Below are 23,234 nucleotides of genomic sequence, written 5' to 3' on the forward strand. Positions count from 1 at the left end.
AATTAAAAAATGGGCAAGTAGTTGAATAGACACTTCATAAGATAAATATGCCCCAAAACACATGAAAAATACTCAATATCATCAATCATCAGGAAAATGCTAATTAAAACTACAAGGGAATACAACTCATCTCCACTTGAATGGCTGAAATTGAAATAAGGATGATCATAAATTGTGGGGAAGACACAGAAAAGCTGAAATTCTCACACATTGCTGATTAGAGTGTAAAATGGTCAAAAAGCTATGGGAAACAGTTTGATGGTTTCTTAAAAATTTAATTAATGACTTGACATAGGTCCACTCCCAGGTATTCATCCAGTAAAGTGAAACTATATGTCCACAATTAGCCTCTGCAAGATGGTTTACAGCAATTTTAGTCTTAATAGCCCCAAACTAGAAATAGCCTAGCTGTCTGTAAAGAAGATAATAAATATATCAATTGCAATTGTTCACATAATGGAATAGTAATCATCCATAAAAAAGGGGAGAAAAACTTTCTGATATAAACAATATTTATCAACATGGAAGAACTGCAAAAAATACACTGAGTAAAAGGAGAAGAAAGCAAAAGAGTACAGATTGTATGATTGAATTTTAGAAAGTTCTAGAATAAGCAAACCTAAGATATATGGTTACAATCAGATTGTGGTTACTTCCGGACTTCTGGGCTGGGAGTGACTAACTGGGATGGCAACAAGGGAGCACTCTGTGGTGATGAACATGGATGGATGTCAACACAGATGGGAATGTATACTTAAGAGTTGTGTATTTTATTCTGTGTAAATTATACCTCAATAAAAATATATGAAAATACCAATACTTTCGAAAAGCAGAATATTAAACTGGCTGATATGGTTTGGCTGTGTCCCCACCCAAATCTCATCTTGAATTCTTATGTGCTGTGGGAGGGACCCAGTGGGAGATACTTGAATCATGTGGGCAGGCCTTTCCCATGCTGTTCTCATGATAGTGAATGGGTCTCATGAGATCTGATGTTTTTTAAAAGGGGAGTTTCCCTGCACAAGCTCTTTTCTCTTGCCTCTCACCGTGTGATATATGTCTTCTACCTTCTGCCATGATTGTGAGGCTTCCCCAACCATGTGGAACTATAAGTCCACTAAACTTCTTTCTTTTGTAAATTGCCCAGTCTCAGATATGTCTTTATCAGCAGCATGAGAATAGACTAATACAGCAAACTGGTACCAGTAGAGTGGGGTGCTGCTGTAGATACCTGAAAATGTGGAAGCGACTTTGGAACTGGGTAACAGGCAGAGGTTGGAACAGTTTGGAGGGTTCAGAAGAAGACAGGAAAATGTGGGAAAGTTTGGAACTCCCTAGAGACTTGTTGAATGGCTTTGACTGAAATGCTGATAATGATATAGACAATGAAATCCAGGCTGAGGTGGTCTCAGATGTAGATGAGAAACTTGTTGGGAACTGCTGCAAAGGTGACCTTTGTTATCATTTAACAGAGAGACTGGAGCATTTTGCCCCTGTCCTAGAGATTTGTGAAACTTTGAGCTTGAGAGAGATGATTTAGGGTATCTGGTGGAAGAAATTTCTAAGCAGCAAACCATCCAAGAGGTGACATGGGTGCTGTTAAAGGCATTACATTTTACAATGAAAGCAGAGCATAAGAGTTTGGAAAATTTGCATCCTGACAATGCAATAGAAAAGAAAATCCCATTTTCTGAGAAGAAGTTCAATCTGGCAGCAGAAATTTGCATAAGGAATGAGGAACTAAATGTTAATCCCCAAACTATGGGGCAAATGTCTCCAAGACGTGTCAGAGGTCTTCAAGGCAGCTCTTCCCTTTACAGCCCCAGAGGTTCAGGAGGAAAAAGTGGTTTCTTGGGCCTGGGTCAGAGTTCCCCTGCTGTGTGCAGCCTAGGGGCTTGGTGCCCTGTGTCCCAGCTACTCCAGCTATGGGGCTGGAAGGGGCCAATGTACAGCCTGGGCCATGGCTTCAGAGGGTGCAAGTCCCAAGCCTTAGCAGCTTCCATGTGGTTTTGAGCCTGCCAGTGCACACAAATCAAGAATTGGGTTTGGGAACCTTTGCCTAGATTTCAGAGGATGTATGAAAACACCTGGATGTTCAGGCAGAAGTTTGCTGCAGGGGCAGGGCTCTCACGCAGAACCTTTGCTAGGGCAGCGCAGAAGGGAAATGTGGGATTAGAGCACCCACGGAGAGCCCCTACTGGAGCACCACCTAGTGGAGCTGTGAGAAGAAGGCCACCATCCTTCAGACTCGAGAATGGTATATCCACTGACAGCTTACATTGTTCGCCTAGAAAACCCACAGACACTTGATCACAGCCTGTGAAGGCAGCTGGGAGGGAGGCTGTACCCTGCAAAGCCACAGATGTGGAGCCGCCCAAGACCAAGGGAACCTACCTCTTGCACCAGCATGACCTGGATGTGAGACAGGGAGTCAAAGGAGATCATTTTGGAGCTTTAAGACTTGACTGCCCTGCTGGATTTTGGACTTGCCTGGGGCTGGTAGCCCCTTTGTTTTGGCCAATTTCTCCTATTTGGAATGGCAGTATTTACCCAATACCTGTACCCCCATTGTATCTAGGAAGTAACTCTCTTGCTTTCGATTTTGCAGGCTCACAGGTGGAAGGAAGTTGCCTTGTCTCAGATGAGACTTTGTACTGTGGACTTTTGAGTTAATGCTGAAATAGTTAAGACTTTGGGGAAGTGTTGGGAAGGCATGATTGGTTTTGAAATGTGAGGACATGAGATTTGGATGGGGCCAAGGATGGAATGATATGGTTTGGCTGTGTCCCCACCCAAATCTCATCTTGAATTCTCATGTGTTGTGAGAGGAAACCGGTGGGAGGCAATTGAATCATGGGGGCAAGTCTTTCCCATGCTGTTCTCATGATAGTGAGTCTCACGAGATCTGATGGTTTTAAAAAGGGGAGGAATTTCCCTGCACAAGCTCCATTCTCTTGTCTGTTGCCATGTGAGATGTGCCTTTCACCGTCTGCCATGATTTTGAGACTTCCCCCACCACGTGGAATTGTAAGTTTTACACCTGTTTCTTTTGTAAATTGGCCAGTCTCGGGTATGTCTTTATTAGCAGCATGAAAGCGGACTAATAAACTGGTTAATCAGTATAACGCCAGTTTTCAACAATGTATATTTCTATATGCTTACGTGCATGTACATCCATAGAACAAAAAACAAGGAGGGAACACACATGTTTCTCTCTGCCATTTCTGTATTCCTTAGAGTTTTCTTTACCCCTTTGTAGCCAATACTCTATTACTCCAATCTCCTATTATAGTTAGTAATTATTTAAAAAATACTTTCCCTGTTCAAATAACTGTGTGGTTCCTGGCTACAGATTGGAATCTTACTGATAAAACTATTAAGTGCAATAAAATCTAAATGGTTATTTTCATGGTTAAATATCATGTGTATGTATTTGAAATTGTTATTGAACATCTCAATCTTAAAATTTACAAGTTTCAATAATTTCATTTGCTAGGAATAATAACATGTATCTCAAATAATAAGCCAGAGGCAACACCACGTTTGTAAACATGCTTTCTATACTGTGAAAGCATAGTAGAAAGGTAAGTTACATGGTAAACTCTGTGAAGATGGAGCCATTTCTATCCCAATATTCCTGGGAGGCCAGTGCCTCCCACAGGAGCTTGGTTCTTTGAGGGGCTTGATAAATGTTGTTTTGATTAACTGATGCATAAACATATCTACATTACCTCTTTTGTATTTAAGTCCATGTGAATTAAATTTCGAAATGTTGCATAAAAAATCTAGCGTTTTCAAATTTGCAAAATGTAAATATTATGTGATAAAAATATAGTGAATATCTTTCAAATGCATCCCCAAATTTTCTAGAATCTTCCCTCAAACACATTTTTAGTTGTAAATGAGAAATAATAGAAAATATGTATAAAACCATATAGTCTCAGAAGCTAAAACTTTGGCATGATATTCCAATTAGCTATTTGCAGTTGGATTTTGTAAGGATATGTACTCTTTGTCATCTGAGAAGACACATGTAATTTACTTCAATTCTTCTTTTGTTATCTTTAAGTGCAAAATGTAAGTTCTGATGGCAAGCTCTGCTAATGTTACGGCACAACTAGAACGCTGTTTTAAAGTGGATAAATAACTTCATATTTAATGCCTTTTATTTTCAGTGGAGAAGAGGAACAGCTGTCATAGACTTTTTTTTTTCACTCTTAATAGTCTCTCCTACAATATTTTCTCCAAAAATTCTAGATAGTTATCAAGCTAAAACGTGTTGCTATGGCCAAGATGAAGCTATAAAATCTTTTCTTCTTGTATCAGTGCATGGGCTTGTATCCTCATACACTGTTTTTCCCTCCTACTGCAACATTTTTCATAATGATCTCCAGCAGCATTGTCAAGGAACTTCACTGTTTTCTTTGTAAGTGCATAAAATTGATAACACCTCACAAGCTGCTTTGATTGTAGGGGGAAGGAAGGCAAGCATTCTGGATTCCTCATACTTTTGCTAAAAGCACTTATTTTTAGTGAACTTCATGTGTGTGTGCATGTGTGTGTGTGTGATGTGTATATCTATTTGGTGGTTCTAGAATAAATGGAGACAAAGGGTAGCCTCCAAGCTATTATACATGCATACTTATACAGTGTAAGTGCACATGCTTCTCCCCTCTGGTTCATATAAATAAAGAACAACATCTGTATAAAGCAGATAATGACTTTGAGATCTAGGAACATCCCTAGAACATACTAGGATCAAATGTTATCCCAAGCAAGAATAGTGAATTTCATCAAAAGCACTTTGTTTCATGAAACACTGCATAAACAAATAGATAGATCCGTTAGTAAATAAATAAGTGAAAGCTTGAATGAATGAATTCCTGAAAATTGAGAGGATGTGAGGGACAAATCAGCAGTGTATAACTAAGAACACTGAGCTCTCTCATGACAACTCCTTCTTTCAAGAACATTATTTCAATGTCATAAACTGTGTTGAGTGTCTATTGACAAGGCTTGTTTCCATGATTTTAGTGCACTCAAGGCATTTTATTGTTTTAAGTTCAAAAAGCATAGTACGTATCTCTAAGCAACATTTCGTTAGTTTGTAGTGGGAACTGGAAAAATGTATGAGGATGATTTAAGATGGGTATTTTGAAATTGATTTTTAAAAAAAATGAAAGAAAGAAATAAAAGTTCAGTGAGGCTTGGAAGAGGGAAACCCAGAAGAGGCTACTGAACTATCCTTGCAGTTTGACTGGGAAGTGTCTACTGCCTCATCCATTTTTTTAACTGACTAAAAAGCCATTCATACTTTGCTTCAATTATCATTTCAGGTTGATAGGTCAGCTTCTCATACTCTTCAAGTCTCAATCATTTTAAAAAAGTATTCTGTCAACAAGTCATACAAATAAGGATATGGCAAACTCTATTTGATACAATGTTTTGCAGAGCTTATCATTTAAATTTATGCCTGTGAAGCATAATCTATATCCAATTATATTGTTGTTAAAATGGGAAATCATATATTCACTCAAATGGTAATCATTGAATGTCTACTAGGCACTGAGTGTGCAAGTACAATTTGCCTTGCATCTGATAATTTGAAAAACTTGGAAACATTATAAATACTTTTAAAATAATTCACCTTAACTATAGATATATCTTACAGAAGTGTTCTAAGAATGCACTTTCCCTAGCTGGCAAATTAAACCTGTGTTTTAAATTGCTGTTAAAACTAGTGCCATTTTGAGTGCTATGCAGTGTGATAAGTTATTTGCATGCAGTATTCCAGGTAATACCCACAACATGCCTAAGTGGTTGCTATCATTAACTTTACTATTTTAAAGAGTGAGACACCGAAGCTTAAAGTGGTTAAGTAACATTTTCAGTGTTGCATAACTTGTACATGCTCAATACAGGATTTAATTTTGGGTTTGCCTATCACCACAATTCACGCTCAACTATAGTATCATATTGAGTCTCTATACGAAAGTGCATACTCTCCTATATTCACAAATTAAAACTATGCTTAATGATTCTTAGTATTTTTCTTGGTTGTGGTAAAATGAATCAATTAATTGAATCATTCAACAAATATTTTGAAGCACATTCCACAGAGGGCACATATGGCTATGTAATTATGAATAAGGCAAACAAATAAATCATAACACAGAGTGAAACATACCAAAATAATCACATAGATACACACAGAAGTTGTCTGTGAAATAGGGGGAAAGTTTGCATTTGGGGGAGCAGCCAAAGAGGAAAATGTGGGGTCATTTTATCTGTGACTTTAATACCAGTGGTACAGAATATCCACCTTTTAAAAAAGACACCTAAGAATTTTCTATTTTGTAGAATCCTGTGCTTCTCACACTGATTACTTGGAGTGGTGGAGTCAGGGGGTTAAAGTGGAGAACAGTTCTCCATGGACTTCTGTTCTCTTATTGTAATGACTGCTCACCTGTCTAGCATTGAGGTTTTTGTTATACTGTTTTTCTGGTCCTGATTAATTATTATTTGGTCTATCCTCTTGTTCTTCAAGTCTGGATTATATTGGGTATAAAAGCCATCAAATCTATTGTCTTGAGGAAATAAGAGATAGTAAATATTTTTTTTCTTTCTACCTATCCCAGGTTCATGCCTGGGACCTCTGTAACAAAAGACATATTAACATGAGCAAAGCATACAAATGGATTTAATATAAGTTTTATGTGACACAGGAGACTTTATAAGGAAATGAAGACTCAAAGAATTGGTTGAATGTGAGTGTTTTTATGCTTGGTTTGAGGAGAATGGAAAATTGTAGAGAACTAACAGCACAAAGGTATAAGCTGAGTGCAGTAAACTGGGGGCAGGGGGCAGCAAAATCTGTTCTAGATTCCTCTCTGTGTTCCTGTATCTTTGGAGACTCCAAAGGATGCTCTTCTCCTTTTGGTATGGGGAGCACACATCTCATGTGGAGTTTTCATGACCTATTTCAGAACAGAAGGTCAGACAATGCTTGCTGCACATGCTGTTTCTCAAATTCCTTCAGCTTAAAATATTCAATATGCTGGGGTGTCATATGTTAGGGTAGCACGTCCTGAATCCATCTGAAACCCAAGCACACAGTTGGGACATTTCTCTTACAGAGAGAACTGCCAGTCACATGTAACTTACTTCAAGAATTATTGAAGTTGAGTTACAAATTTGACAACAGAAAAAGTGAATTGATATTACCTCTGCAATCACTTGACACCTTACTAACACACAAATAGCTCAGAAAACACCTTGCCAGGCTTAAGAGCTAATTCCTTTGAAATCTGGTAAGAAATTGAATTTTTTTAAAAAAAATAGTGAAATGGTTCCTTTGTCCCTAGTAATCCCATAGCAACATCCATGCACCCAGTTTTTTTCCTTCAGTCCCACAATTTGCAATTGCCTATTTCATTAAGGTTTATGTAATTATTGTCTGCATTCTTAGCCAGAACGTAAGCCTTATATGGGCAGAAACCACATTTTGAAGTAAGCTTCTTTTCGTTTTGAACTGCAGCTTGCACTAAGAAATCTGCATTTTAACATTCGTACTAAGAGGATGATTTGAGCAGCTCTGGGCCAGATCATAAAAGTTGGGAATACATAGAGGATGTTTTATGCATGGTTGCATTGTCAGTGCCAATGCCATACATATAATTGGTGTTAACATCCTCCCTTAGAATTGAGATGACTATGCTCCTTAGAGAATATTTTCCTATCATCTTTTTTTTTTGGTGTGTTTTTAAAAACAAATCTAGGGGGTAAAAGTACAGTTTGGTTACATGGATACGTTGTGTAGTGGCATGTCTGGGCTTTTAGTTAGCCTTTTTGTGCCCCAGAATTTATTTCCTATTATTTCTTATTCTATTCTATGGCCTGGCCTCCATAGGAATTCAGCCCATTAATACTTAATAAAAGCCTTCTTTTTGCCATTAACAACTTCCAACATCACTTAAGATATCTGAATTGCATCCTATAAGCCTGATGGAATGCAAACAATTCAGGCAAAATCTATGGTAACTGGGACCCAATACAGATTGCTTAGTAGTACTATGAACAAACATTGAATTCATTTCTTTGCAAATCTGTAGAAGAATCTAGACTTTGCTCTTCAGGTGGTGAAATATGCTAAATTGAGCTAAATCCCAAAACAGGATTTTTGAAGTTGTAGGATTTTATGTTAACCTTTCCGTAAATTCTCTATTCACTAATATTTTTAAACTTGCAAGTCTCTTGCAAATTTCCACTAAATTAAAAAGAAATTGAGATAATAATTTCTAAAATACATGAAATTAAATATCCAACAAAAGGCTAGTTTCACTGCCCAAATCACTATATTTTAATATGATAGTTTATATTGCAATACTACATTTAAACCTGACTTTTTACAGCTTAACAATTCTTAAGAATATAGGTGTGCATATTCACAATAGCAAAGACTTGGAATCAACCCAAATGTCCATCTGTGACAGACTGGATTAAGAAAATGTGGCACATATACACCATGGAATACTATGCAGCCATAAGAAAGGATGAGTTTGTGTTCTTTGTAGGGACATGGATGCAGCTGGAAACCATCATTCTCAGCAAACTATCACAAGAACAGAAAACCAAACACCGCATGTTCTCACTCGTAGGTGGGAACTCAGCAATGAGATCACTTGGACTCGGGAAGGGGAACGTCACACACTGGGGCCTATCATGGGGAGGGGGGAGGGGGGAGGGATTGCACTGGGAGTTATACCTGATGTAAATGACGAGTTGACGGGTGCTGACGAGTTGATGGGTGCAGCACACCAACATGGCACAAGTATACATATGTAACAAGCTTGCATGTTATGCACATGTACCCTAGAACTTAAAGTATAATAATAATAAAAAAGAATATAGGTGTGCCAATCATAATACTATAGATACTTTAATATATTATATTATATTTCTTCCTCTGAAGTCATAAATATTTCCCATATCTTTTCTAATATTTCTTGTAGTTTTGAGTTTGGGATTTTTATACTTAGCTTTTAAACTATTTGGAATAAATTGTGTATATAATGAAAGACAAGATTGAATTTTTCTTCTAAAGACAGACGATTGCCTAAGTACTAATTCACTGACTAGTCTATCCATTTCCAACTCACCTGAATTGCCACATATTTCATAAACTAAATGCCCAGAGTATGCAGAGTTCACTTTCTAATTCATCCTTGATGTTTATGTGGACATAATTCTGCCTTCCTACACTTGTTGATTTTTATATAGCCTTTTTCTTATGTTTAGTGTGATTTTTGATTGCGCATGCTCACTGAAACTTTATCTATGGAACTTTTTTGAGACCCCAGCTGAAAGCATATGCTTCCAGAAAGCATTTATATTTTGCTTCCGCTATCTGCATAGTGAATCCATTATAAATTAAGTTACAGGTTTGAAGCTTTCAGGATCTCACAAATATTGAATTTGGGCCTCAATCTTGAATTAGGTTGGGGTGAGAGTCCCTAATTCTTGAGTTAGGAATTCCTGGGAGATAAAATTATTTTCCACCCATTCAGACCAAAGATTGAGGTAAGCATATTTTTAGTTTATCCTTTCACTCCTATATGTACAGTCCATTGTGTTATTCAGCTTCCTAAGGCATCAGTGATCCAACTTTCCATCCTAGATGAGCCCAGGGCCTAGCATCCTGAGTCAATTGCATGCTTTCATCTATTTGATTTATCAAAGTCCTTACCATCCCAAATTAATACGGAAACTAACAGATTCTGGGCTTGCTTACCTCCCTAAAATTGTACTTTCACTTTGTTCCCAGTCTCAGTGGATTTCCTTTACTTTCTTAAAAGATTATTCTTTATTTTTATTGTTACATGGTATTTTTTTCCATTTAAGTCTATTTCCTTTCTGAGAATAAAATAGCCATATTGACTTTCTTTTGGTTAATATTTCAATATTTTACAAGTCCATTTTGTGTTGTATATGCCTAACTTTTTCTAAAATTCCAATCTGACAATCTTGTCTTTCCACTGAAGAGCTGGGGCATTTACATTTATGAAGACTACTAAAATATTTAGAATTATTTCAGCTCTATAATTTTGCAGTTTTAGATACTCTAATTATTCTATGCCTTTCTTTTCCTCCCTCCCTTCCTCTCTCCCTCCCTCTCTCCGTTCCTTCCTTCCTTCCCTCTTTCTCTTCTTTTCTCTCTCTCTCTTTCTTTCTTTCTTTCTTTCTTTCTTTCTCTTTCTTTCTTTCTTTCTTTCTTTCTTTTCTTTCTTTCTTTCTTTTCTTTCTTTCTTTCTTTTCTTTCTTTCCTTTTTCTTCCTTCCTTCCTTCCTTCCTTACTCTCTTTCTTTTCTTTCTTTTTCTTTTCACTTTTGTCACCCACACTAGAGTGCAATGGTATGATCTCGACTCACTGCAACCTCCACCTCCCGGGTTCAAGAAACTCTCCTGCCTCAGCCTCCCACGTAGCTGGGATTACAGGTTCATGACACCACATTCAGCCAATATTTGTATTTTTAATAGAGATTGAGTTTCGCTATGTTGGCCAGGCTGGTCTCGAACTCCTGACTTCAGGTGATCCGCCTGCCTCGACCTCCCAAAGTGCTGAGAGTACAGTTGTGAGCCACCGTGCCCAGCCTCTTTTCCTTCTTTCTTTTGAAGTGTCTGGGGTTTCTATTTTTTCTCTAGTCGTTTAAAAGTTAATCACTGTATTTGTATTTTTTAATTTTTTTACTCCTAAAACTTTAATGTAAATACTTAAACTGATGAAAGTGTAAAGTTGATCCTTTAATTTTTGCTCTTGAAGAATACTTGAGAATGGTTTGATTGATCATCTGCTTTCTGTGTTATGTTATTATTATTTGATATTTTAGTTCCAATTTGTTTTAAATCCCTGTGTCCAGCCTTAGGTCACTTATTCACTAGACCTCACAGAACTCAGAACTCAGAAGAGTCATTATTCTCACCATTACAGTTTATTATAGCCAATGCATACAGATTAATTAGCAAATGACAGACAAGCCATAGGGCAGAGTCTGAGAGAAACAAGACACAAACTTCTAATTGTTCTCTCCCAGGAAAGTTCTATAAATGGTCATACTTTAATTTTTTCACCAACAACGTGAGACAAAATGCATGAAGTATTACCAACCAAGGAAGCTCATTCTAGCCTTGTTGTCCACAACTTTTGCTGGAGGTTGTTCACACAAATATGGAGCATCTATGTGGCTGACCTTAGTTACTCATTCTCCATTCGCTCTCCCAGAGACCAAACTGACACAGCATGGTCCAAGGCCCCCATCGTAAATCACATATTCCGCATAAACAATCTGACCTGGATAAGTGCCCCAGGTTCACAAAGACACTCTTATCAGGCCTGATATTCCGGAGCTTGGAGGTTGTTTCCCAGGAGCTGGTTCAGAGACCAGTCTTTTGTTTGGAGATACAGGGTTTGCACATCCCAAGCCTGCTAAGTAAACCCTTTCCGCCATGCTGCCTACATTATTACTATTTTATATAGGCAGTTGGTTTGTTCAGATTTACCCATATATTCAGCAATTTCACTGGCCAATATTTTTTCTTCTATCTCAAACTACTTTTCCTGTGATATTGTTTGTTTCTGCTTAAGCATATTTCTAACAATTTCCTTTAATGAGGGTTTACTGATAGAAACCTCTTTGTTTTGGTTTGTTTTAACATGTGTGTATTTTGTCCTCATTCTTAAATTAAAATTTAGTTGGATATAAAATTGGAAGTCAAAAATTATTTGTCTCACTATATTAAAAAATACCTTCACACTCTTCCAGATTCGATTTTTACTATTGAGCAGTTAGTTACCAGTTTGTCAATTTTCAAACTTAAATTCTTTTCTCTCTTTTAATTCTGTTTCTCTTTTCCTGTAATTTTGTCATACTATGTACTTTCACTCTCTTTTGTCTAGAGGTATAGACTCTTTTTATTTACCATGACAGGTCTTCATTATGCATCCTGTATCTGAGAGTTAGGTCCTTTAAAATTCATTTCTATAAACTGTTTAGTCATGTCTCTTTGAATATTTCCTTTCTTCCATTCTTTAACTTTAGGTTTTCAAGTAAGTATACATTAGAATCTTTATTATGTCCTTCCTGCCTTTTAATCTTGCTTTCATATTTGCATAAATTTGTTACTCTGCTTTATATTCTCTATAATTAATTTCTTTTTCTTTTCTTTCTTTTTTTTTTTGAGACAGAGTCTTCCTCTGTTACCGAGGCTAGAGTACAGTGACACAATCTCAGCTCACTGCAACCTCCTGGATTCAAGCAATTCTCCTGCCTCAGCATCCCAAGTAGCTGGGACTACAGGCATGTGCCACCATGCCCCGCTAATTTTTGTATTTTTTAGCAGAGACGGGGTTTCACCATGTTGGCCAGGCTGGTCTTGAACTCCTGACCTCAAGTGATCCACCTGCCTCGGCCTCCCAAAGTGCTGGGATTACAGGCGTGAGCCACCGTGCCTGGTTCTCTATAATTAATTTCTTTGAATTTATCTTCTAGGTCATTAATTCTCTCTTCAGCAATATACAATTAGTTGTATAACACATCTGCTGTGTTAAAAAAAAACTTAATATTTTAAAAATTGTCTTCGCTTCTTTCCCAAATCTGACTGACTCTTGGTTTTTATGTTGTTTCAATCTTTTATTTTTCATGATATACTTTAAAAAAATATTTTAATCCAACTCAATATCTTTTGAATTCATTTACAGTTTAATTCTGTGTTCGCATTTTCTATTGACTCTTGTTCATGGTGAATTATTTTCCTGTGTGTTTGTACATTTTGGAATTTGTGTTAATGATCCACCGTTACAGATTGTGGTCCTTCACAATGGCAATCTGAGAGGTGTGAAGGTGATTTGACTTTATTCCTATCATATACTCTGCAGCATAAAGAATCTACAACAACCTTAAGTTAATTTCTCAGTTTGGGGCTCCCTGAATATTTCTGGCAGTATATTTTTTGTGTAATTCTGCATGCATGCAGCCTTATAGAAGACTTTTTGCACTGCTTCCTTCTAACATCCTGAGTTGCCCGTAAAAAGTTTGACTCCAATTTGACATTTGACATTCATTTCTTTTTTGGAAACATGCCCTTTTCCCATATCTGGACATTTCTGGGATTTCATATTAATAAAGGATCAATGAAAAATTTTATTCTGTAATCTGACTGCATATGTTGCTACTTAATTCATTGGAACACTGTGGTCCATTTTATTTGACGGCTCCTACTATATATTTTTCAGCTCTGAAAAGTAAAATTTTTCCCAATGACTTCCTTAATAATTCCCCTTCCTCTTTTCTTTCAATTCTGCTAATTGCACTCTTTCATGAAATCAACAATTATTTCCCCTTCCATTTGGTGGGGAACATTTTTGAACTTCCATTTTAATTAATGCTGTCTTTAATTAGCTTAAAAAAGATGAGAATTTGCAGTAGGAGTGGGAATTGTAGATAACAAGAGTATAGAAATGAAGGGCTATAGTGGATTTAATGTTTAACACATATAGTATATAGAATATTATTGCATACAGTGTTATTCATTATTTTCCATTAGGAATTATAATTATTTTAAAAACTATGGATAGAATAAATTATTCTTTGGCATGGCATAAGCAAAAAACACCAGGAATGAGCAAAGATAAGGTTATCTTTTGATGCAGTACAAGGATAGCAATTCAAATATCCACAGCAAACTGTCAAGAAAAACAGTTTCCAACTTCCAATGCAGCAATTATTTAAACTCACCAGAATTCTTAACTTAATTCATTAAAAAGTATGGTCATCTGAACTTCCACTCATTGTCTAAGTTTTAATCTGAATTATTCTACGCAAAATCTAGGGACATTAAATTTTCTTAATAGTTTCCCACATACAATGTAACTATGAAGCAATAGGCTTCATATTCTGATGCCATATCCCAAAAGGCAATATGTCATTATTAGGGATGAAGAGTGAAGATATTTAAGCAATGAGTCAGAAGTATTGTGAAGTGATGACCTAAAAAAGATTTGAAGGTGATATATCAAGTTCTTCCCTGATGTGTATGGAAAGCAAAGGTCTTACCACGTCACTAGAGAATGATCACACATCTCATAATAAATCAGAAACTATCTAGAATGTTAAGTGCTGAAATATTAAACAAAACAAACTATCAACAGAGTGAGTTTCCTATTGCGTTTGGCAAAATCTGATTTTTTTTAAAAGATGATCTTCAAAAAATAGAACAACTGGCTGTTTGTCTTAGCCAATACAAAGTTATGTGGTATTCTTCAAGAATTCCTGAGACCCTCTGGCTAGGACTATGTGTACTCTTATGAGTCCTCATATACTATTTCATCAGTTAGGAAGTTGTAAATAAAGAATCATAACAGTGACATGCAGAATTTATTCATAGAACATTATTTTAACCCTATCTCCATATTTATGGCTGTAGAAAAAGAGCCAAAAATAGAAACATGTGGCTCTTTGTAAATGTAACTTCTCAAAGACGAAAGTTTGTGTGTTATTATTATTTGTGTTTTCACATTTATTAGTAATAAGTTATTCTTATATTGCTTTATGGATATTATGTACTTTAAAGGGCATGTGAAATACATTAAAAAGAAATAAGTTATGTTTAAAAGTTAAAAATTTATAGTTAAATTTTATTTCATATAATGAAGTATTTCTAATATTAAATGTCTATAATGAATAATGTAGAGAAATAGACATTTTAAATAAAAGTATTTGGCTTAACTCTTGAAAATAAAAATACATTAAAAACTTTAAATATTTTGAAAATTGAATTTTAAAAAGTAACATTGCTAATTAGCTAATTTATGTAGTGTCTTTTTTTTTCTATTCCCCATGTCTGAAATATCTGGAAATATATAGGGTTTCTCTAGAATATTGTGTGTGTTTTTTGTTTTTTTTTTAACCATGGCAAAATATCACCAAATATTTCACTCCTTTAATTGGCAAAAATTGTTAAAATATGTCAACGAGCATATTTTTCAGAAGGAACAAGTTTTTCCTTTTCATGCAAACCTGTCTTCCTAACCTGGCAGCTGAGTCTAATGAACCTCAGCTGGAATTGTTTCACTCATAGCCTAGAATCTAGCACCAACTCTGGCCCCCGCTCAAGGGGCTATGAAGACATTAATTGAAATGAGCTGTTAAGCATCAAACATATGGAAGTGCCCCTGTTTTCTTCCAAATTGCTTACTTTCCGTATCCCTTCATGGTTTTGCTGGATCTACTTGGAGTTTCCACCCTTTCTCCTATCCCTCCTTCTCACACATGCCTTCTCTCTCTTCTTGGTCAACTCCCAGTCATGCTTCACAAACACTTTAAAAACTCAGCATTTCTATGAAGCATCTGTGGGCCCACGGACATATATAGTTGCTTCCTGTATCTTTTACTGCAGCACTGTTCATCTCCTAGTGTTGACATTTGTTTATGAACCTGCCACCTTTCTTAACCTATAAGCTACTTAGGGTCAGGGTCTGTGTCTTCACATACGTATATCCCCAGTGCCAAGCGCAGGGCCAGGTCCATAGTTCCAGTTCAGTAAATATTTGCTGAATTTATGGATTTTACTACTGCTCCCATGCTGTGTTTGCCTCTGATACCAAACAGAATTCATTAGTAACTGAATTCTAGCTACTTATCAAAAGCTTCATAAAACTGCTTTATTTTTCCCACTTCTCTTCCTGCCTTTGTTTCTCCATTCCTGTCTCTCTCCATCTTTTGCTCTCTCTCTTCATCCTTCCCTCCCTCCCTTCCTCTCTCCTTTCCTTCTTTCCATTTTTTCAAAACCACTGCCCCAGAACACTGAGTTTTTTTAGCCATGCCCTAATCCTTAGTGACTGGGCTTTTTATTCTTAAACTCAGTCTTGCTAGGATTGTATCACCAATACGTGTCATCAAACTTCTCTGGCATAGCACCTTCTGCACTTGTGAACTTCTAACGTCTTTATTTTGGAACCCTGACAGTCACATGAGCCATGCCAACCTGAATAGATGCATGGAGTCATGAACTCAGTTTAAGAAGTGGGATTCTTGTATTTCACCTTTGTACTGACATTCTAATTTCAAACCCATTAGGTAATACGAGTTCCATGTACCTTTCTTTCTTCCTTTTTTTTTTTTTTTTTTTTTGTGACGGAGCCTTGCTCTGTCGCCAGGCTGGAGTGCAGTGGCACAATCTCGGCTCACTGCAACCTCCACCTCCCGGGTTCAAACCATTCTCCTGCCTCAGCCTCCTGAGTAGCTGGAACAAGAGGTGCATGCCACTACGCCCAGCTAATTTTTGTAGTTTTAGTAGAGACGGGGTTTCACTATGTTGGCCAGGCTGGTCTCAAACTCCTGACCTCATGATCTGCCCACCTCGGCCTCCCCAAGTTTTGGGATTACAGGCGTGTACCTTTCTTAGAATAACAAATTCCTGGTTTGGCTCTCATGTGTGGGTTCCAAGCCTTCAGTCAGCCCTGTGGTTCTACCTGAACTTTTTGCCCTCTGCTCTTCTTTCTTGGCCTTTTCCCTGTAGAACAGAATAGAACAATACCAGAAATCCACAAGGTGCAGACTGATAAACCAGGGTAGCAGTGGTTCCACACACTTCCCATTGGTGAGAGTGGCAAGATATGATGTATGTTTCCTCTATCTTCAAGTGACTGCAAAAACCCAGCAATACAGTTGCTCCAATTAGAGGGCCTGGGATCAGAGAACATTCTGCCTCAAATCTTAGGCAATACATTTGCCTTTAACAAAATATAACTATGTGTATTTTCTTTTTTATATTTTGTTTTTGAGACAGGGTCTCACTCTGTCACTCAGGCTGGAGTGCAGTGGCATGATCTTAGCTAACTGTAGCCTTGAACTCCAGGGCTCCAGGGATCCTCCTGCCTTAGCCTCCCTGGTAGCTGGGTCTACAGATGTGTGCCGCAAGCCCAGCTAATTTTTTATTTTTTTGTAGAGATGGAGAGTTGCTATGTTGCCCAAGCTGGTCTTGAACACTTGACCTCAAGCAATCCTCCTTCCTCGGCCTCCCAAAGCACTGAGAATATTTACTTATTTAAGTCTTTGTTTAAATGTCACCTTCCCATGTGGCTGATTCTCACCATCCTAATTAAAATTACAAATTTCCACCATGCACCATTCCCTCTATCCTGGCCTATGTTTTCTATAGCACTTGCTGTCTTCTGATATATCATTTTACTTCTTCATTATTTTATCATCCAATGTATGTATCCTCTGTTACAAAATATGCTCCATGGGCAGAATTTTTTCTTTGTCTTTTTGTCTTTTATTCATTGATGTCTCCAAGTACTTAGAATAGTACCTGGCACAAATAGGCACTCAATACATATTTGCTTGATGAATGAACAGATGAATGGGCAAATGAAAACAGCACATCAAAAATATTTGGTAGAAATATGTACACATTTCTGACATTCTACAATCAGAATATCAAAAATAATATATTTAGTTTTTTCCAATTTCAGGGTAGTAAAGTGAATGAATGATTTTTTAAAGGTATACTTAAATTTGTTGCTATCTTTCTTTGATGGCCTCATGTTTTAAAATTAAATATGACCGTGTGCAAGCTCAAAATGAGTTCCTGGGATTTTGGAAATTTTCCAGCATTCCAAGGTGCTGATTTATAGTTACCACATGAACGACCTCATGAATAGACCTTTCATTACATATTCCTCAGAATAGCAAACTCCCAGCTGCCCCTTCCTACTGGGCCATGACTTAACTCTGGAATGTGTTTTGACTCACTGACTATAATAGTGACTAAAAGGAACATGTGGGAGTCATCAAAAATATGCAGGTGGACCCGACTTTAAGAAAGAGAAACACTTAATTGGGTAAGCAGATCAATTAGAGATGATTACTGATATAAAAAATAGATTATTTTACAAAGGCCATCACCACAGAACTGTTTTAGATGGTGATCCACTGACGATATTTTTCCTAATGAAATGTCTCCTATATGAACTAAAATAACATTATTTGGGGCATGAAATAAGGTAGAGTAGGTAGGGAAGCAAGTCTGCAAGCAGAAGCGAGTGCTGGTAGTCCTGGGTCCACCATCGTGTATCCGGAGACCAGGTGTCGATAGTGTTAGCTGGAACTACTCTGTGATTAAATGTCTGATTTACTCATAAGTTTCCAAAGAAGCCCTTCCTGTTTTATTAAATAAATGGTGCTGTTAATTTTAAAGTAGCCTGTTGCTCCATTTCATTTAACTTTGTTAATCTCAGGTATTTAGAAAAAGGTTTGCTTCTGACCTGAGGGGATTCATATTTCCAAGACAATGAAGCTCTAGAAAAGATGTTACGGGGAAAAAAAAAGCAAAGCCTCACAGTAGTATTTCTGTTTCTATGATAAAACTATTGCTTTATCAGCACATTGAAAAGGGAACACAGTTGAAATTACATGTTTCTTAATTCTATTACTAGACAATACTAAAGAGAGGAGATCATCCCCAGTTCTCGAAGGCAACTTTTTAATACGTGAATTATTGCTATTTACCTTTTATCTGTTTTGCCAACATGAATTCTCTTTCTGCTTATCCACATACATTTTAATAAAGGTAAATTAGCAGGTAGAGGATCACTTAAAATGAATAGTTAGCATCTGAATCAACTCTTATGAAAGGGTGGACAGTTAGCTCATGGGACAAATGTCAGCTTCCAATATCATGACAATTTACATGTACATACTTAAAATTCAATGAAATTAGCAATTATGTTGGTCAGCTGCGCTAGCTACTTTTTTTTTTTTTTTTTTTGAGGCGGAGTCTCGCTCTGTCGCCCGGACTGGAGTGCAGTGGCGCAATCTCGGCTCACTGCAAGCTCCGCCTCCGGGTTCACGCCATTCTCCTGCCTCAGCCTCCCGAGTAGCTGGACTACAGGCGCCCGCCACCTCGCCCGGCTAGTTTTTTGTATTTTTAGTAGAGACGGGGTTTCACCATGCTAGCCAGGATGGTCTCGATCTCCTGACCTCGTGATCCGCCCGTCTCAGCCTCCCAAAGTGCTGGGATTACAGGCTTGAGCCACCGCGCCCGGCCGCTAGCTACTTTTTAATTGCGTAATAGCCACATGTGGCTAGTCGTTACCATATTGGATTGCACAGATATAGGACACTTCTATTATCATTATCACAGAAGTTTCTTTTGGACATCATTACTCTAAAATGTCTGATTTTAAACAAAAAAATAAGATATGTAAATGTCAGTCACACAATTACATATATTATACATACTTCAGTATTTTAGAAACATTAATGACTGGAAGGATCCCCTCATGTAAAGAGCAGTAGAAAACTGAAAGAACAGAAGTTCAGTTTGTTTTGTGAAACCTGCCAGAGGAGATGAATGGCCATTATAAGAATAAAGAATGAATTTAGTTTTAATCGAGCAGAATAAAAAGAGAAAGACAGTAGGTAATTTCCAAGGTTTATTGCAAAAGCCTTGAAAAAGTGACTTTGAATATATATTTCATCTTTTGGCATTTTACATGTTGATGACTTAGAAGATTAAAATTAAAATTATGAGTTAGAGAATAAAAGTGAAGAGCAGCCAATTGTCATATTAAAAAATCCCAAGTCATATAAATTTGATGCACATGACCCATTCAATTCTACTATTTGAAGTATTCCTTGATCCAGAGTTTTTCAGCAGAAAGAGTAGATTTTTCAATTCTACATACATGTACATCAAATGCCAGCACCTAAGACTTCCAGTATTCACTTTCCAACTTACTGTTCTTAAAATATCTAAAAGAAATTCAACAAATCATATATATATATTTTGAGATATAGTCTCGCTCTGTTGCCCAGGCTGGAGTGCAGTGGTGCCATCTCGGCTCACTGCAGCCTCCACCTGCCAGGTTCAAGCAATTATCCTGCCTCAGTTTCCTGAGTAGCTGGGATTACAGGCACTCACTATCATGCCCAGCCAATTTTTGTAATTTTAGTAGAGATGGGGTTTCACCATGTTGGTCAGGGCTGGTCTCAAACTCCTGACCCTAGGTGATTTACTCACCTTGGCCTTCGAAAACGCTGGGATTACAGGCATAAGTGACTACGCCCGACCCAACAAATCAGATTTTTATATTAGTATAATACAATTAACCAAATCATTTACACTGATTGATTTCTTTTCTTTCATATCCCATCATTATCAAATTACCCACATTTGTCAAATTACGGATTTGCTATGCTTGACATTTAGTGTCGTATGACCTAAGTCTTCCTAGAATCATTTTAACAACTGTTAGAGTGTATTTCCAAGAAAATGTGAACGGAATGCACCAACATGCACACAGGAGCACTATGGTTTACTTGACACCAATACATACGTGAGGAAATGGAGTAAATAAAATAGAAGTGGTGAGAGTAATTGTCCACAAACTGGGAACCCGGGAGTGGCTCATCAGGCATAAAAAGAAAGGCTGGGGAAAATCATAGCAACTTTCTGTGCTGTTCTGGTCCCGCAGTTGAGGATATTGAAGTGGAAATAATCTGACAAGCATTGCTAGTTCTGTCCTGGAATGGAGTTATCAATTCACACTGTTTACTAAATTTTAAATATGCAGGATATTAGGTAGTTGCACTTAAATTATCTATTATAAGTGTAATTTAAAAAATCTACTGTTTTTCATATTACTACAAATAAATACTGCCTGAATATGAAACTTTCATGGCTAGTTAAAATGTTTAACTAATGTATAAGGCTGTCGCAGTCACTCATATAATTGTGTAAACTCTGAAATCTTTCAGTTATCACACTTTATTTAGAAACAAGTGTTTATCTTTTTGGAATAAAATAAATCTTTATAGCAAAACAGGAATATCAAAATGCTCTTGTTTTGTAGGTTTTGTCCAGTTTAATTTGCATGCTGTCCAAGTTAACTAAATTAAGTATTAAAATAGTTTATTATTGTTCCAACAGAGATAGAAATTTGGGGACCTGTGAAATAATGAAAAGGATCCCATAATGAAAGAATTTTGTTTCTTTTAAATGTATTGATACATAGGAATTAGAGTTCTTGTGCAATATACAGATAAAATGAAATTAAAATTGCTGTATGTTCATCCATCTTGCAGATGCAATTTTCCCACCTTGTGTTTGCAAGTTTACTTCTTGTTATTGTCAGTGTAACTGGAAATGTGTATTTGAGGTTACTTTTAAATTTAAGTCATATCTTGACAGTAAATAGTGGTTACACTCCAGAATACTTTTTCTAAGCTTTTAAAATAAAGAGGCCTTTGAAAACCTTTGCATGGAAATCAAAGAAAACACAGATGAGGAGAAATAAGATGTGATGAGTGGAGTTAATTATCTCGTGTACGTTCGATCAGTTTGCCAAACTCATTTTTGCCTCCCTATGCTAAGCTCTCCACGGGAAAGAATCATCAGAATATAAATCATTCCTTGAAGCTTCTCTTTTCTTGGCCTCTGCTAATCTAATTCTTTTGCATTCAGCCAAGTGCCCATAAAGTTTAATCACAGGCCAGAAATATGTGGAGTAAATTCCTCAAGACTGATACTAATCATATTAGGATATTAATTGGGCATACCAAAATGAATTGAAAGTGAAAAAGAGATTGAAATCTCAATTTACATGTATTTAGAAATCCATGCCCAGGCCATCATTAGCAAACTCCCCTTCACTGTTCCTACACCTGCCTCCCACTCCAAATTACATCCTTATACCAAACGGAATCAGAATGGGCTGAACCACATGTAAATTTCCCGGAAAATCAGTCTGTTCTGTCACAGTGTACAGCTTCTCAAACTTTAATGTGCATATGAATCATTTGAGGATCCTGTTACAAGCAGATTCTGATTTAGTAGAACTGATGTGAGGCTGAAGGTTCTGCATGTCTAATAAGCCTCCAGGTGATGCTGATGTGCTGATTCGCAAACAGCTTTTTTAAAGTTTTAAAGCAGAGTACTATTTGCTTTTCCAAATTGTGAACTGTAATATTCCAAAGACTTTCCACATTGCTCACGTGGACTGGTGACTTAACAGTTTGCTACAAATATTCCAAATGATATCTTAAAATTTGTACTAATTATGATCTCTAACAAACACCACAAACACTACAATAGACATTAGTTGGTTAAAGAGGAAAAATCCAGAATGTGCCTAATCAGAAATGATAAATAAGATCTGTATTTTCCAATAAATTATTTATATTTTTCATGTCTGTCATTGTTAAAAATGATATTAATAGTGTGATTTCTAACATATGAGCTATTAACTTTTTAATGATATTTGTAAAGCATTAATCAAATTTATAAGGTTCTGTCTAAAATGTAACACTCTTATGTTGCTTTGTATTCCAAATTCATTATGCAAGTTTAGTTTAATTGCCTGAAAAGGAGATGCTTAAGGCATCTTTTTTTTTTTTATTTTGCTACTGATAGCTACTCCTAGCTTATTCTTTTGTTACCCACAGACAGAAAGACAAGTATGTTTTCCTTTTATTTTCACAAGAGGAAAAGTCAGATTATGGTCAGGTACATTGTTTCAAACTTCTAATACTGAAAATGCTTGTTGTACTGGTTTATAGTCAATTAAAATATATTCTATTTAGTTTTAAAAAACTAATTAAAATATAATAAGAAGTATTTATAAATACCTCGATTTTTCCTAAATTGTATTTCCTAAACTATATGCAGTCATTATTTTCCTTACTAATTTTTAAACAAACCCCTCATATATTTTATTTATTAACCATTCATGTTGTACGAGGTATGATCTCAAGGAAGTGTATCAAAATGCTACGCTAACCTTCAAAGATGCGGCTGTGACCACTTTCAGGTGACATCTTGTCACAAGATGTTTCCTCGCCTTTCTTGTCTGAGTCTTTCACAGAATCCTCCAGCTGGCTCCCAGGGTGACTCTTAAAAGCTGGCGAGCACAAACTTCGCTCAATTTCCACTTCCTGTTAGAAGACATTAAAGGGTTGTATGTTAAAAGCTATCAGTAGGAAACAGATGTGTTTTTTAGGGGAGTTAGAAGGCAGGAGTGAGAGAGGGAGGGAGTTTCTATCATGAGTGATGTTTTCCAATATGCTTCGGGTAAAATTTTGATAACTTCGCCAAGAACTGCAAACATATATCTGAACGCTTAGTTTACTTTTCTGCCACTGGTTCCACTTCTGAATTAGCCTTCCTTTCATGTGTGT

At 36.6% G+C, this 23,234-nt stretch overlaps 1 long non-coding RNA gene across 1 annotated transcript; it reads right to left on the reverse strand.

Moving 5' to 3' along the window:
- Positions 1-6,736: 6,736 nt before the first annotated feature.
- Positions 6,737-22,987, reverse strand: LOC117094911. Its single transcript, XR_004441723.1, has 3 exons — positions 22,838-22,987; positions 16,450-16,566; positions 6,737-6,977 (listed from the first exon to the last, which is right to left on the reverse strand). It is a non-coding gene; the product is annotated as an uncharacterized LOC117094911 (long non-coding RNA).
- Positions 22,988-23,234: the final 247 nt, after the last annotated feature.

This window comes from Trachypithecus francoisi, unplaced genomic scaffold (genome assembly GCF_009764315.1).
Source record: "Trachypithecus francoisi isolate TF-2019V2 unplaced genomic scaffold, Tfra_2.0 Lachesis_group13, whole genome shotgun sequence".
NCBI classification, from domain to species: domain Eukaryota; kingdom Metazoa; phylum Chordata; class Mammalia; order Primates; family Cercopithecidae; genus Trachypithecus; species Trachypithecus francoisi.